At 51.7% G+C, this 12325-nt stretch overlaps 1 protein-coding gene and 1 long non-coding RNA gene across 4 annotated transcripts in view; one reads left to right on the top strand and one right to left on the bottom strand.

Annotated features, from left to right (window-relative positions):
• Positions 1-12325, bottom strand: part of LOC141099673 (oocyte zinc finger protein XlCOF8.4-like) — a 65144-nt gene that overhangs the window by 23615 nt on the left and 29204 nt on the right. The gene's annotated exons all lie outside the window — the stretch shown is intronic.
• Positions 3834-10558, top strand: LOC141099675 (uncharacterized). Its single transcript, XR_012234504.1, has 2 exons — positions 3834-4051; positions 9428-10558. It is a non-coding gene; the product is annotated as an uncharacterized lncRNA (long non-coding RNA).

The following is a 12325-nucleotide window of genomic DNA, read 5'->3' as shown; positions in this document are numbered from 1 at the left end:
AGATAGATAGATATAGAGATAGACTATCTATATCTATCTCTATATCTATCTCTGTATCTATCTATCTATATCTATCTCTATCTATCTATCTCTATCTATCTCTATCTATCTCTATACCTATCTATAGCTATCTATATGTATATTATCTTTATATCTATCCATCTATCATCTATCCATAGATCTATTTATCCTTTATCTATCTATCTATCCATCTATCTCTATATCTATTATCTTCATATCTATCTATCCATCGATCTATCTATTTATCCCCTACCTATCTATCTACCTATCTCTCTCTCTATCTATTTCTATATATCTATCTCTATATCTACAGTATCTATTTATCCATTATCTATCTTCTATCTATCTATTTATCTAGTGTTATACCCTATGAGGGGGCAGCATTATATTCTATGAGGAGGTACATTATACCCTATGAGGGGGGCAGCATTATACCCTATGAGTAGGGGAAGCATTATACCCTATGAGGGGGTGCATTATACCCTATGAGTAGGGGAAGCATTATACCCTATGAGGGGGGCAGTATTATACCCTATGAGGGGGCAGCATTATACCCTATGAGTAGGGGAAGCATTATACCCTATGAGGGGGTGCATTATACCCTATGAGGGGGGCAGCATTATACCCTATGAGGGGGGCAGCATTATACCCTATGAGGGGGGCAGCATTATACCCTATGAGGGGGGCAGCATTATACCCTATGAGTAGGGGAAGCATTATACCCTATGAGGGGGGCAGCATTATACCCTATGAGGGGGGCAGCATTATACCCTAAGAGGGGGGCAGCATTATACCCTATGAGGAGGCAGCATTATATTCTATGAGATGGCTGCATTATATTCTATTAGGGAGGCTACCCCAACTCCTGCTACATAACTAAGACCTGTACTGCCTTATATATACCCTGATATTAGCGCGTTTTACCGCACAATTGGTGGTCTTGTATTTCTTTCTATGTAGCTACATAGTGGGCCCCAAGAATGATTTTCTCTGGTGGGCCCAAGGTGTTCCAGTCCGACGCTGGACGGGATAGTACGTCTCATGTCAGAAAGGGGTTAAGGGATCTGTATATGGAGTCTACAAACTACAGTGGGGAAAATAAGGATTTGTTACGCTGCCAATTTTGGGGTAAAGTCACATTTTTGTGAGGAAAAATAGTAAAATTGTCATTTTTTCCTTCCACATTGCTTAAATTCCTGTCACACTGTCCGAATTCAGAAATTGTCCTGTCAGAAAGGAGAAAACAGGGAGCGAAAGGGTTAATAGGACTCACAGGAGGAACCGGCCCAGAAACCAGAAGATCCAGGAGTGTCCGCCACATATATGACTGCTCTGTGCACACAGGACCTGTGATGAGGTCACAGGAGGGGAGGAGTCAGGGGTCACATGATCAGGGGCCTCAGTGTGTGCAGGACTCAGTGTGCTGGAGCGCTCCCGATAATCAGCTGCGTGTGTCACGCTGTGTGATAGTCACAGCACCTGCATGGAGGGCGACACATGCAGCTGATTATCGGGAGCGCTCCAGGGATCCGGGGTCCCGATGCAGCTATTCGGTAAGTGATATTAGCCAATAACAACTTCTCCGACGATATTTGCTCATCTCTAGTAATAACAGCTCAAAGAAATTCACCAAACTTTTCATTAAGTTTAGTAAGACGCTATTAAATATTGAGCACCAGCGGGATGAAGCATTGACAGCGGCATGTAAAAGTGTGGGCGCCCCTGGTCAAAATGACCGTTATTGTGAGTAGTAAGATGAAGATGAAATGATCTCTAAAAGGCCGAACCTCTAAGATGACACATGGCCTTTGTATTTTAGGCAAAAATAATAATAAGAATAAAAATATATATAGAGAGACACATTTATTACAATTTCATAATTACAGCTGTATAATGAGGCCCAGGCTTTATAGTGAAGGGACAGGAGTGAGGGCCTGTTCCCAGGACCTACAGACTGAGGAAAGGGATAAAAAGCCTTCACTAGACCCCTGTACAGCTGTATAATGAGGCCCAGGCTTTATAGTGAAGGGACAGGAGTGAGGGCCTGTGCCCAGGAGCTACAGTCTGAGGAAAGGGCTAAAAAGCCTTCACTAGACCCCTGTACAGCTGTACAATGAGGCCCAGGCTTTATAGTGAAGGGACTGGAGTGAGGGCCTGTGCCCAGGAGCTACAGTCTGAGGAAAGGGCTAAAAAGCCTTCACTAGACCCCTGTACAGCTGTATAATGAGGCCCAGGCTTTATAGTGAAGGGACAGGAGTGAGGGTCTGTGCCCAGGAGCTACAGTCTGAGGAAAGGGCTAAAAAGCCTTCACTAGACCCCTGTACAGCTGTATAATGAGGCCCAGGCTTTATAGTGAAGGAACAGGAGTGAGGGCCTGTTCCCAGGAGCTACAGTCTGAGGAAAGGGCTAAAAAGCCTTCACTAGACCCCTGTACAGCTGTATAATGAGGCCCAGGCTTTATAGTGAGGGGTCAGGAGTGAGGGCCTGTTCCCAGGAGCTACAGTCTGAGGAAAGGGCTAAAAAGCCTTCACTAGACCCCTGTACAGCTGTATAATGAGGCCCAGGCTTTATAGTGAAGGGACAGGAGTGAGGGCCTGTGCCCAGGAGCTACATTCTGAGGAAAGGGCTAAAAAGCCTTCACTAGACCCCTGTACAGCTGTATAATGAGGCCCAGGCTTTATAGTGAAGGGACAGGAGTGAGGGCCTGTTCCCAGGAGCTACAGTCTGAGGAAAGGGCTAAAAAGCCTTCACTAGACCCCTGTACAGCTGTATAATGAGGCCCAGGCTTTATAGTGAGGGGTCAGGAGTGAGGGCCTGTTCCCAGGAGCTACAGTCTGAGGAAAGGGCTAAAAAGCCTTCACTAGACCCCTGTACAGCTGTATAATGAGGCCCAGGCTTTATAGTGAAGGGACAGGAGTGAGGGCCTGTGCCCAGGAGCTACATTCTGAGGAAAGGGCTAAAAAGCCTTCACTAGACCCCTGTACAGCTGAATAATGAGGCCCAGGCTTTATAGTGAAGGGACAGGAGTGAGGGCCTGTTCCCAGGAGCTACAGTCTGAGGAAAGGGCTAAAAAGCCTTCACTAGACCCCTGTACAGCTGTATAATGAGGTCCAGGCTTTATAGTGAAGGGACAGGAGTGAGGGCCTGTGCCCAGGAGCTACAGTCTGAGGAAAGGGCTAAAAAGCCTTCACTAGACCCCTGTACAGCTGTATAATGAGGCCCAGGCTTTATAGTGAAGGGACAGGAGTGAAGGTCTGTGCCCAGGAGCTACAGTCTGAGGAAAGGGCTAAAAAGCCTTCACTAGACCCCTGTACAGCTGTATAATGAGGCCCAGGCTTTATAGTGAAGGGACAGGAGTGAGGGCCTGTTCCCAGGAGCTACAGTCTGAGGAAAGGGCTAAAAAGCCTTCACTAGACCCCTGTACAGCTGTATAATGAGGTCCAGGCTTTATAGTGAAGGGACAGGAGTGAGGGCCTGTGCCCAGGAGCTACAGTCTGAGGAAAGGGCTAAAAAGCCTTCACTAGACCCCTGTACAGCTGTATAATGAGGCCCAGGCTTTATAGTGAAGGGACAGGAGTGAGGGCCTGTTCCCAGGAGCTACAGTCTGAGGAAAGGGCTAAAAAGCCTTCACTAGACCCCTGTACAGCTGTATAATGAGGCCCAGGCTTTATAGTGAGGGGACAGGAGTGAGGGCCTGTTCCCAGGAGCTACAGTCTGAGGAAAGGGCTAAAAAGCCTTCACTAGACCCCTGTACAGCTGTGTAATGAGGCCCAGGCTTTATGGTAAATGCTAGACTGTATGGGCTCCTTCCAGGTGTGATGTCAGCTCTGGGGGCGTGTCATACCAGGGGGGCGTGTTCTGACAGCAAAGGCAGGAAGAGAAGACGCCATTACACGTGTCTGTACCTTCTGGTGCAGAGAGAGAAGCCTACATTACATACTGTCTTGGCTGTCTCTCTGATGCCGGCGTCTGTGAGCAGTGTGGAGTTAGGTCAGCCGCGTCGGTGACAGACAGGAGGGTTTAGTAACAGGTTGGTGTCTTCTTAGATGTTTGGTTGATGGGGCTGATACTTGGGGCTAACTAGTGGGATTTGGGGGCTTACCTGGGAGCTGTTGGGCTCCCGGAGGGGAGGGGGGGATTAATGCACGCTGGTGGGGTCTGGGGGGGTTAATGCACGCTTACGGGGTCTGTTTAGGGTCTGGAAGGGTTAATGCTTGTGGGGTCTGCTTGGGCTCCCAGAGGGGTTCATGCATGCTTGTGGGGTCTGTTTGGGGCAGGGGGCTTGGGGTATATAATGCACACTTGTGGGGTCTGGTTGTACTTTGGGGGGTACTAATGCATGCTTGTGGGATCTGGTTGGGGAAGGGGGGTGGGGTGTTAATCAGGGCTGTGGAGTCGGTAAGCCAAATCTGCGACTCCGACTCCTCAATTTCCCTTACACCAACTCCGACTCCACGACTCCGACTCCCACACATATTGCTTATATTTAAGTGAAAAATTTATTGTAGTACAATGTGAACCTCAGACATTTAATCATTTTTATGATCCAATAATCAAGATATTTAGATAGAACAGAATATATATTGGTGTACTACCCGGTTTTCATTCTTTTTGGTACAGATATGATATGGATAGACAGATATGGATAAATGGATAGATAGAGCAGATTTCTAATCTGCTTTTGCTATTGAAAACATTATCTATGAGCTCAAAAACCTTTCAGGTGATGCGGTTTTTTAAAAAGATGATCAGCTTTTGCAACTGAAAAACGTATCCTCAAAAAACACAGGGAAAACGCTGTGTGTGAATGTAGCCTTAGATCAGGAATATAACAGCCATTTATAGGACATTTCATAACTTTCCTAAAATCCTATGAAAAAATATTCAGCACATCCTGCATTGAATTACTGTACCCAATTTATTATATATTTTAGGAGTCGGTCCATTTTATACCGACTCCAACTCCGACTCCGACTCCACCAAAATGAGCACCGACTGACTCCACGACTCCGACTCCACAGCCCTGGTGTTAATGCACGCTTGTGGGGTCTGGTTGTACTTTGGGGGGTTCTAATGCATGCTTGTGGGGTCGGGGTGGGGGGTTAATGCATGCTTGTGGGGTCTGGTTGTACTTTGGGGGGGTTCTAATATATGCTTGTGGGGTCTGTTTGGGGGGTGGGGGTTAATGCACGCTTACGGGTCTGGTGGGTTAATGCATGCTTGTGGGGTCTGGTTGTACTTCGGGGGGTACTAATGCATGCTTCTGGGGTCTGTTTGGGGCAGGGGGTGGGGGTTAATGCACGCTTGTGGGGGTCTGGTTGTACTTGGGGGGGTTACTAATGCATGTTTGTGGGGTCTGGTTGGGGGTGGGGGTTAATGCACGCTTGTGGGATCTGGTTGTACTTCTGGGGGTACTAATGCATGCATGTGAGGTCTGCTTTTGGCTCCCAGGGGGGGTTAATGCATGCTTGCAGGGTCTGTTTTGTCAGGGGGGTGGGGGTTAATGCACACTTGTGGGGTCCGCTTGGGCTCCCAGGGGGGCTAAGGCTGGCTTGTGGGGTCTGTTTGTCCTGGGGGGGGTTAATGCACGTCTGAGGGGTCTGGTTGGGTCTCCGGGGGGGGGGGGGGGGGGGGGGTGTTAATGCATGCTCCCGTGGTCTGGCTGGGTACAGGGTGTGTTAGTGCACGTTTCTGGTGTCTGCTGGTCCCGGGAGAGAGGGGTTAATGCACGCTTGTGGTGTCTGGTAGTCCCGGGAGAGGGGGGTTAATGCACGCTTGTGGTGTCTGGTAGTCCTGGGAGAGGGGGGTTAATGCACGCTTGTGGTGTCTGGTAGTCCCGGGAGAGGAGGGTTGATGATGCACGCTTGTGGTGTCTGGTAGTCCTGGGAGAGGAGGGTTGATGATGCACGCTTGTGGTGTCTGGTAGTCCCGGGAGAGGAGGGTTGATGATGCACGCTTGTGGTGTCTGGTAGTCCCGGGAGAGGAAGGTTGATGATGCACGCTTGTGGCGTCTGGTAGTCCCGGGAGAGGAGGGTTGATGATGCACGCTTGTGGTGTCTGGTAGTCCCGGGAGAGGAGGGTTGATGATGCACGCTTGTGGTGTCTGGTAGTCCCGGGAGAGGGGGTTTAATGATGCACGCTTGGGGTGTCTGGCAGTCCCGGGAGAGGGGAGTTAATGATGCATGCTTGGGGTGTCTGGCAATCCCGGGAGAGAGGGTTAATGATGCACGCTTGGGGTGTCTGGCAGTCCCGGGAGAGGGGGGTTAATGATGCATGCTTGTGGGGTCTGGTTGGGGGTTAATGCACGCTTGTGGGCTCTGGTTGTACTTCGGGGGGTACTAATGCATGCTTGTGGGGTCTGCTTGGGCTCCCAGGAGGGTTAATGCACGCTTGCCGTGTCTGGTTGGGCCCCGGGGGGGGTTAATGCACGCTTGCCGTGTTTGGTTGGGCCCCGGGGGGTTAATGCACGCTTGCCGTGTTTGGTTGGGTCCCGGGGGGGTTAATGCACGCTTGCCGTGTTTGGTTGGGTCCCGGGGGGGTTAATGCACGCTTGCTGTGTTTGGTTGGGTCCCGGGGGGGGGTTAATTGGGTCCCGGGGGGGGTTAATTCACTCTTGCCGTGTTTGGTTGGGTCCCGGGGGGGGGGTTAATGCACGCTTGCCGTGTTTGGTTGGGTCCCGGGGGGGGGGGGTTTAATGCGCGCTTGCCGTGTTTGGTTGGGTCCCGGGGGGGGGGGGGGGTTAATGCACGCTTGCCGTGTTTGGTTGGGTCCCGGGGGGGAGGTTAATGCACACGCAGGGTTGGGTAGTCCCGGGGGGGGGGGGTTAATGCACGTTTGTGAGGTCTGGTTGGGCTCCCGGGGGATTAATGCACGCTTATGGGTTCTGGTTGGATCTCAGGGGTTTTTAATGTACGCTTGTGGGTTCTGTTTGGGTTTCTGGCGGGATTAATGCATGCTTGTGGGGTCTGGGTGGGCTCCTTACTGTGGGGGGGATTATTGCACGTTTTTGTGGTTTGGTTGGGCTCCAGGGGTGGTTAATGCATGCTTTTGGGGTCTAGTTGGGCCCTGGGGGGGTTAATGCACGTTTGCGGGGTCTGAGTGGACCCTGCATTAACCCACCCCAGAAGCCCACCAGATCCCACAAGCGCGGAGGGTTTAATTCACACTTGTGTGTCTGGTTGGGCTCACGGGGAGGGGGTTAATGCATGCGTTTGTGGTCTGGTGGGCTCCTTGGGGGTCTAATGCAGGGCCCAACCAGACCTCTCAAGCATGCATCAACCCTTCCCCGGGGCCCTACCAGACCCCACAAGCATGCGTTAATCGACCCCCAGAAGCCCAACCAGACCCCACGAGCGTGCATTATCCCCAGTAGGGCCCCCCGGGGACAAACAGACCCCACAAGCGTGCATTAACGCCTCCTGGTCTGGTTGGGATCTTGGGACGGGGGGGGATTTAATGCGCAATTGTGGTGTCTTGGGGACTTGATGCTAGGGCGAAGGGGCCTGTCTGCATCTGTTGTGACTTGAAAGGGGTGGATTTATTTTGGGGTAGGCGCTCGACTGGTAGGGCTTTTTGTTTGGGGAAGAGGTGCCATCTGGTGGGGGTTTATACTTTCGGGGGATGGACATCCGACGGGGGATGGACATCCGATGGGGGTTTATGATGGGGAAGCTGGACATCCGATGGGACTTATGCTGGGAGGGGGTGGACGTCCGATGAGGTTTATGCTGGGGAGGGGTCAGGGGTCGACGTTCGATGAGGTTTTATGCGGGGGGGTGAATGTCCAATGATGGTTTTATGCTGGGAATGGCATCCAATAGGGGCTTAAGGGGGGTGGACGTCCGATAGGGGCTTAGGCTTAAGGGGGTGGACGTCCGATAGGGGTTTATGCCGGGGGGGGTGGACGTCCGATGGGGGCTTATGCTTGGGGGCGTGTGGACGTCCGATGGGGGCTTATGCTTGGGGGCGTGTGGACGTCCGATGGGGGCTTATGCTTGGGGGCGTGTGGACGTCCGATGGGGGCTTATGCTTGGGGGCGTGTGGACGTCCGATGGGGGCTTATGCTTGGGGGCGTGTGGACGTCCGATGGGGGCTTATGCTTGGGGGCGTGTGGACGTCCGATGGGGGCTTATGCTTGGGGGCGTGTGGACGTCCGATGGGGGCTTATGCTTGGGGGCGTGTGGACGTCCGATGGGGGCTTATGCTTGGGGGCGTGTGGACGTCCGATGGGGGCTTATGCTTGGGGGCGTGTGGACGTCCGATGGGGGCTTATGCTTGGGGGCGTGTGGACGTCCGATGGGGGCTTATGCTTGGGGGCGTGTGGACGTCCGATGGGGGCTTATGCTTGGGGGCGTGTGGACGTCCGATGGGGGCTTATGCTTGGGGGCGTGTGGACGTCCGATGGGGGCTTATGCTTGGGGGCGTGTGGACGTCCGATGGGGGCTTATGCTTGGGGGCGTGTGGACGTCCGATGGGGGCTTATGCTTGGAGGCGTGTGGACGTCCGATGGGGGTTTATGCTTGGGGGCGTGTGGACGTCCGATGGGGGCTTATGCTTGGGGGCGTGTGGACGTCCGATGGGGGCTTATGCTTGGGGGCGTGTGGACGTCCGATGGGGGCTTGTGCGCTTGGGGGCGTGTGGACGTCCGATGGGGGCTTGTGCGCTTGGGGGCGTGTGGACGTCCGATGGGGGCTTGTGCGCTTGGGGGCGTGTGGACGTCCGATGGGGGCTTGTGCGCTTGGGGGCGTGTGGACGTCCGATGGGGGCTTGTGCGCTTGGGGGCGTGTGGACGTCCGATGGGGGCTTGGGGGCGTGGGGACGTCCGATGGGGGCTTGTGCGCATGGGGGCGTGGGGACATCCGGTGGGGGCGTGGGGACGTCCGGTGGGGGCGTGGGGACGTCCGGTGGGGGCGTGGGGACGTCCGGTGGGGGCGTGGGGACGTCCGGTGGGGGCGTGGGGACGTCCGATGGGGGCTTGCGCGCTTGGGGGTGTGTGGACGTCCGATGAGGGGTTTTGCTTGGGGGTGGAGGGTGCATGCTGGGGATTTATGCTTGAGCGGGCATCTGATGGGGATTTATGCTTGGGGGAAGGGAGCATTTGGGCTTTGATGGGTTTATCCTGTGGGGTCCACTGATTAGTGTGAGGTGGAGGTTTATGATTGGACAGGGGGGGGGTTACCCTGTGTGGCCTTCTGGTTGGTGTGCGGGGTGGTTAATGCTTCATTTGGGCACACAAAAAGCTATGTTTGTATGCTGCTTATGCTTGGAGGGTACACCACCAACTGGCATGAAGCTAATCCGTTTTCGCTTAGTGTCAGTAGGAGGCAGACATGGGTCCGGACCACCCAGGCTGGTTTCTGCCTTAGGTCTTGATTTTTTTTATTAATGATTTCCCTTTTTCTTTCAGATATGGCGTTTAAGGGCGACAGAGTGGAGTTATCACTCTGATCTCCCACCTAGAATTGTCACTACCATATCATCTGTGGTCTACGAGGCAGGGCCCTAACACATCAAGAGTGTTTGCGGTTTTCCGGCGGACAGTCCTTGCCACTAATCCCCCTACCCTCTCGCCCCCCCATATCCAGATAGAGTAGGGAGGGAAGACAAATCCCGTTACCTGCCAGTCGCCTGAAAGTCTGTGTAAAGGTTAGGATTTGAAATCTTCAGGACAGGTATATCCTACCAGGCAGTGAGGGGGCTCCATTAAAAAAAATGAAGGGACAAGACAAATATGTCCTAGTTTTCCCCTGAGCAATATGGACATCTCCTGGGGAAACCTTCCTATTCATGCGGCCTCCACGTTTGACAGAGGCTCCTGCGACCCTACTCTTAAAAATCCAGGCTCTCGTCTAGCCTCTGGTGGCCGGGCCACACCACCTGCGCCCTGAACAATCATGCACGCCAACTTTCTAGTGCTTCCTGCCCTCTACCTATCAGGGTAAGAGTACTTTTCTTCGGCAACAGAAGCCTAAACTCCTGCTTCCCAAGAGGTGCACAGTCCAATTGTGGTTTCGGAAATGTTCAGTCCAAAAAAGCAACCAACAGGACAACTCTCCTACCCGCCAGGAAAAGAAACCTTCCTTCAGGCCCAACCCCCTCCTGGCGTCCACAAACCCATCAGCGCTGGTCTACTACGCCTGGATCTAGCAGACTCCCTTTGGCATGACGGGGCGTTCCCACCTTGGATGTCTCTCAGGGTTGGTTGCTGTCTCCTTCTATTCAAGGCTGGTATTATGGTATCTGGTCCTAGACACCGGAAACAGGCCATGGGGGGCCGAGCCACAGATCCATCAGTCCTGCCCGCATGCACCAACAGCATATTACAGTTGTACAATACATAAGAAATGCATTGCATGAAACAAGCAAAATTTTTCAATGCAAAAAAATGCACTTTTATAAAATTAAAGGTTTCTATATATGTAAGAATGTTATTTAGCCAATATTTCTGTAAGTAAAAGTCTGAGATTTCTGTGGGAAATCTTAATTTGTTCCTCTTAAACTGGTTCTGAATGTAAATAAAACACTGCTCTGATCTCCATGTTGTAATTTAGCCTTTTATTTCATGCATGGACAAGCCCATGATGCATCTGTGTAACACATGGAAGGTACTGTAATAACTGGGTTAGGCTAGTTTCACACTAGCGTATCTACACGCAGTGCACGGCGCCCCCTCTGGTCATCTACTATCGCACATCGCTGCATGCCATCTGCGCCCCCTATCTTGAGCATAGGGTGCGCAGACTGCGCTAGTAGGATTTTGCGTGCGCTGCGCTCTTTTTGACTGTGCGCCAAGCGCCCCAAAATGCAACATGGTGCGCTCGGCGCACCGTCAAAAGGGCGCAGCACACGCAAAATCCTACTAGCACACAGTCTGCGCACCCTATGCTAAAGGTAGGGTGCGCAGATCGCATGCAGTGATGTGCGATAGTAGGAGATGACCGGAGGAGGAGGGGCTTAGTGGCGCCGTGCGCTGCATGTAGATACACTAGTGTGAAACTAGCCTTAAACAGGTAAACCACTTTTGAGACAGTGAAGTTCACTTGTACAATCTGCATAGATGTAAGCCTGCCTAAAGGGAACATGTCACCAGGATTCCCCATAAAAAAGATACAATCTGGTGTGCATGGAGCGTGTAAGCGCGCGTTCACACTGGCCACTGAACAGAAAAAAAACACAAACATGATTGAATACCCTGCAGTAAATGGCACAGTGCGTGAAAATAATATAGGAGATTTAGTTAACATGTTCTTTATTAAAAAAGCCAAAGCCATCCCACCACTTCACGGTGACGTAATTGGGACAGTCCTAACTAATATTAAAAACCTTACCGCTTTGTCCTGTGACGTGCTTGTGGATAAGGACTGAGAAGGATTAGGCCCAAATAGTGGACACAGGAATGGGAAACCACATCAATATATAAAGGGTTTTAATATTAGTTATCACTGTCCCAATTAGGGTCACTGTGAAGTGGTAGATGGCTTATGGCTTCTGCATTTTTTTTAAATCGAGCGTGTTACCCAAGTACCTTATATTTTCATGCATTATTGCTGTTTACTACAGGGTATTCAATCATTTTTATGCCCCCCCCCGTATAAAGTACTACCACTACCTGTATGTCGCCATATACAGCATTCTAGAATGCTGTGTATATAGTACGACCACTACCTGTATACCCTCTATATACAGCATTTTATAAAGCACGTCCACTATCTGAATGCCCTTATATATACACACAACATTCTAGAATGCCAATCTGCATAACTTTGTTTTTTTTTTTTTTGTTTTTTTTTATTAGATTTGCCCTTGGGGCACCCCCATCCAATGGGCTTCGCTTGTCTTAATCCGGTGCCTCCTCCTATCCTTCTTTGAGTCGACGACGCGTCCTAAGTGCATCCACACAGTGTCTTACATCGCGCTTCGGTGCAGACTTCTCTTTGTGCTTTGCAGTACTTTGCTTTGTGATCGGCAGGGCAGAGACGTGTTCCTGCACCGAAGCATCATGGGGGAGGTTGTGTGGATGATGTAGGACGCATCATCCACGGGAAGGAGGACTGTACTGGAAGAAGAACAGTGACAAACACAATACCAGACCGCCCTGTAGGTGAGTATAAGATGTTCACATTTGCCTCAGACCACACGTGAGGACGTTTCGAGACCGTGCCTCAGACCACACGTGAGGACGTTTCGAGACCGTGCCTCAGACCACACGTGAGGACGTTTCGAGACCGTGCCTCAGACCACACGTGAGGACGTTTCGAGACCGTGCCTCAGACCACACGCGAGGACGTTTCGAGACCGTGCCTCA

The sequence above is a fragment of the Dendrobates tinctorius genome, unplaced genomic scaffold (genome assembly GCF_039654945.1).
Source record: "Dendrobates tinctorius isolate UK_male_01 unplaced genomic scaffold, ASM3965494v1 ptg000101l, whole genome shotgun sequence".
Classification (NCBI taxonomy): domain Eukaryota; kingdom Metazoa; phylum Chordata; class Amphibia; order Anura; family Dendrobatidae; genus Dendrobates; species Dendrobates tinctorius.
This window is presented reverse-complemented; position numbering and strand designations above follow the sequence as displayed.